The 4050-nt window shown below is 44.6% G+C and overlaps 1 long non-coding RNA gene across 1 annotated transcript in view; it reads right to left on the reverse strand.

Moving 5' to 3' along the window:
- Positions 1-2389, reverse strand: part of LOC104984163 — a 4435-nt gene extending 2046 nt beyond the window's left edge. The window contains exon 1 of the long non-coding RNA XR_824714.1: positions 1209-2389. This is a non-coding gene — a long non-coding RNA (uncharacterized LOC104984163). The remainder of the gene's footprint in view (positions 1-1208) is intronic.
- Positions 2390-4050: the final 1661 nt, after the last annotated feature.

Below are 4050 nucleotides of genomic sequence, written 5' to 3' on the forward strand. Positions count from 1 at the left end.
CCCCTCCCCCATCCCACTGTGCCAGGTCTCCCAGAGACTGGGGGGCAGGTAGGCAGTGCAGACCCAGAGGCAGGTTCAGCTCCCCCACTTCTGATCTATGTGACAAGGGCAAATGTCTCCCTTCCCAGAGCCCAGCAGGTGGGGAGAACCTGCTCCACCAGAGTGTCTCTAGCTCCATCCTTCCTTCCCCATGCCAGTACTGGATCACCAGGCCACCCCTTCCCTCGGGCTCTCCACCTGGAAGGCCCTGCCTCTCTTCGAGGGGTCAGGCAATTTTCTCGGGTGCTCCCCAGGCAACTCTAGGGTCAGGGGTGCCCCAGGCAGGGATTTGACTCTCTGGACAAGACCACGGAAGGGGCAGTTCACCTTCTATAAAACCAGTTCCTGCAAGAAAAACATGGGGACTTGAGAGTTGCCTCCTCACCCAAAGACGTCCCTGTCTCCCCAACTGTCGCCTACCCTACAAGCCTCTTCTCCATCTGCTCTCCCACCCCAGCCTGACAGCTGCCCGCCACTCAAGGAGACCCCCACTTTCCCAAATCCTTTGGGACACAGGAGCTGCTGGAGGCTGTCCAGGACTGGAGCAGCGCATTCTGTGGCACCAGGAGGGCACTGATAGGAGGTGGAGGGAGCGTGGCTGAGATGGGGCAGGGCTGGGAGGAACACGTATTTCCCACTCTTCCCTGTCCCCTGATGCAAAGCTTTGGAGGGTGGAGAGGAGCAAGAGAGACAGCGGGAGCAGGCAGAGAGCAGTCCCAGAGACCCGCCAGGAGGAAGTCTTGTGAAGGGCTGAGAAAGTGACAGACCTGGGCTTGGGCCAAGAACACAACCATCCGTCCAGGCTGCCTCTCGAGGGGTGGAGGACAAGGGGGCCAGCATCCGCTCTCTTCTAGGGCTTTCTCAGGGCCTCTCCAGGGCCATTTCCCTCCATTCCCCCGTGTTCAGGTGACACTACCGGGGCCATGGGCCGAGGTGATGGGCTGACCCTCCGAGATGCCCAGGAAGCTGCCTCTCATCCCCAAGTTGGAAATATGACAAGGTTGTCCAGAGGGCCTGTGTGCACCCTGCCTTGCCTGCTCTTGGCTTGGCAGCTTTCCAGGCTGGCTTCCACGGGTCCCTTCCTCCCCCAAGCCCCCCAGGGGCTGGATATGTAGATGCCATGGCAACAGCCTCCCTCCAGCCCGCAAGTCCAACCTCTGGCCTCCTACCTTTTCGGTCAGGGTCAATCATTCATGTTTCTAATGAAAAATTTCTTCCTTCTGCTCCCTCCTTAGGCTAAAGTGAAACAACAGGTTGGCTGCACTCAGATAATTTCCTTGAGTTTCATGGAAAGGGCCCGTTTTGAGAGTTTCAGTGCAGTTCATCACCAGCCACGAAGTGGCTGGCGAGAGCTGGGGCTTCGGGACTGCGAGGTCGTTTCCGTACCCTGCATGTATCACCGTGATTTTCCTTGCCCACTGTTATCTCAGCATCTTTCATTGTGGCCTTTCCTAATACTTCGCATCCTGATGGTTGTATCTCTAATGTAGGAAGAGATACAGGTGGGTCATTTCCAGTGTCATTTGTGAGCTTTAACCCTGTTGGAATAAACAGAAGAATCAGCCATCTGTTTCGCAGAACAAGAAAACTGTCAGCATGGAAGAAAAATCAATACTGACAGCTTTTTAAAAATACAGGAACAAGGGATTTTTGGTCCAATCTGGACAAAATGGCACAGACCCATTTTTCCCTGGACTTCCTTTCTGGGCACGACTACAAATCCATTTAAGAATGCAAGATACAATGAACAGAGAATTCTATAAAGTGGTAAGAGGAAGGCAAAATGGGTTGGGACTCCAGGACTAGAAGAGTAACACAGTAGGTATCTTACATCCCCACATCCAAAAATGTAGGCAACCCAGATCTCGTGTTTTCCAAATCTCAACTGAGCAACAGAAGGCTGCCTCAATAGGCTAACTCCATCCACAATCGGAAACGGGAAACCGTCTGACAACATCAGAACTCCAATCGGAGACATCAGATTTGTCATGCAGAACTAGCAAGATGGACCTAGCTAACCAGCCACTAGCAGCCGGCCCCAGGAAGCCTCTTCATCCCTAAGGGTCAGAGATTCCCACTGAGAGACACTCTAGCCTAAGTAAAGATCTTCCTCATTCCTCACTCTCTGGCAGCATGAGCAGGAGCACATGGGAATCCCAGCAGTACCACATAAATCGAGGAGACCAAAATAATACCATAAAGGCTCTGAAAATTAAGCTGTCACTAGACACATATTCCACAAAGTAGAAAAGAACTTACATGCTAAACTAAAACAGAGTGACTGCCCATTAAAATATTTAAATAGGACTCAGACTCTCCTAACATAATAGACAAAATGATCAGGATACAAAAAAACAGATCACAAATCACACAGAACACCTAGAACCAAAAAAAAAAAACAAACAAAACACAACTTGAGTGAGAAAAAGCAATCTGACAAAAATGGAATCAGATTGGTAATGAAAACCACAAAGGCAACAGAAAAATTTTAAATATATGGGGACAAATGGAAATATACTTCTTAATAATCCATGATTCAAAGAGAAAGTCTCAAGGGAAATTTAAAAATACATACTTAAATGAAAATGAAATTATATAATATAATCAAAATATGTGGAATGCAGCTATAGGAATGCTCAGAGGAAAATGTATAGCCCTAAAGGCACACAACAGAAAAGAGGAAAGCTCTCAAATAAATAATCTACGTTTCTACCTCAAGAAACTAGAATAAAAGGAAAATAAAAATTGAAGGAATAATAAAGATCACAGCAAAAATTAAACAAAAAACTTGCTCCTCAAAAAATTAAAGGAACTGATAAACCTGTATTAACTTAGGCAAAAATGAAAGAAGATGCAAACCATCCATATCAGGAAGGAACTGGGTCTATCACTACACGTTCTGCAGCAATTAAAGAGATAATAAGGGAATACTATCAGCAACTTATGTTCACAAATGTTAAAAGTTAGGGGAAAATGGGTAAATTTCTCAAAATCTACAAACTACCAGAATTCAACCAGTGTGAAATAGATAATCTGAATAGCACTCTGAAAATTAAAACTTGAATTCATAATTAAAAAGCTGCCAAAACAGACATCTCCAGATTCATATAGTGTTACTGGAGCATTCTACAAAATATCTATACAATTAACACCACTTTTATATCATCTCTTCCAGAAAAGAAGAACTATTACCCAAATCATTTCATAAGGCCAGTAATTACCCTGGTAACAAAATCACACAAAGACAGTACTCAGAAGGAAAACTACAGACTAACATCTCCCATGAACTTCAACACGAAAATCCTCAACAAAATACTGGCAAGCTGAATGTAACAGTATGTAAGCATTATATACTGTGATCAAGTAGGATTTCCATATTTGAAATCAACCAACATAACCCACCATATATCAACAAGCTTTGAAAGATCATAATCCCATTGACTGACACAGAAAAGTATTTGACAAACCCTACATCCATTAACGATAAAAAAAACTCAAGAGGGACTTCCCTGGTGGACCAGTGGCTAAGACTCCACATTCCCAATACAAGCGGCCCAGGTTCAATTCCTGGTCAGGGAACTAGATACCGAAAGGACGCAACAAAGAATTTGTATGCCACAACTAAGAGTTCACACACTTCAACTAAAGAGATCCCGAGTGCTGCAATGAAGACCCAGCACAGCCAAAAATAAATAAATAAAACCCTAGGAAAGTTAGGAATTATTATCAACCTGATAAAGTATCAATAAAAACCCTGCACGAACATCACATGTAAAAGTGAAAGACATAACGTTTCCATGATAAAATTGAGAAGAAGGCAAGGATGTTTGCTCTCACCATTCGTATTCAACATTGTACCAGAAGTTGGACCTACTGCAACAAGGCAACAAATAAATAAAGAAATAAAAAAGCACTGTAGATCATGTGACTATGTATAAAAACCCCAAGAAATTTACCAAAAAAAACCTTCTTAGAACTCATAAGCAAGTTCAGTAGGGTCACAGGATAAAA

The sequence above is a fragment of the Bison bison genome, unplaced genomic scaffold, assembly GCF_000754665.1.
Source record: "Bison bison bison isolate TAMUID 2011002044 unplaced genomic scaffold, Bison_UMD1.0 scf7180017863919, whole genome shotgun sequence".
NCBI classification, from domain to species: Eukaryota; Metazoa; Chordata; class Mammalia; order Artiodactyla; family Bovidae; genus Bison; species Bison bison.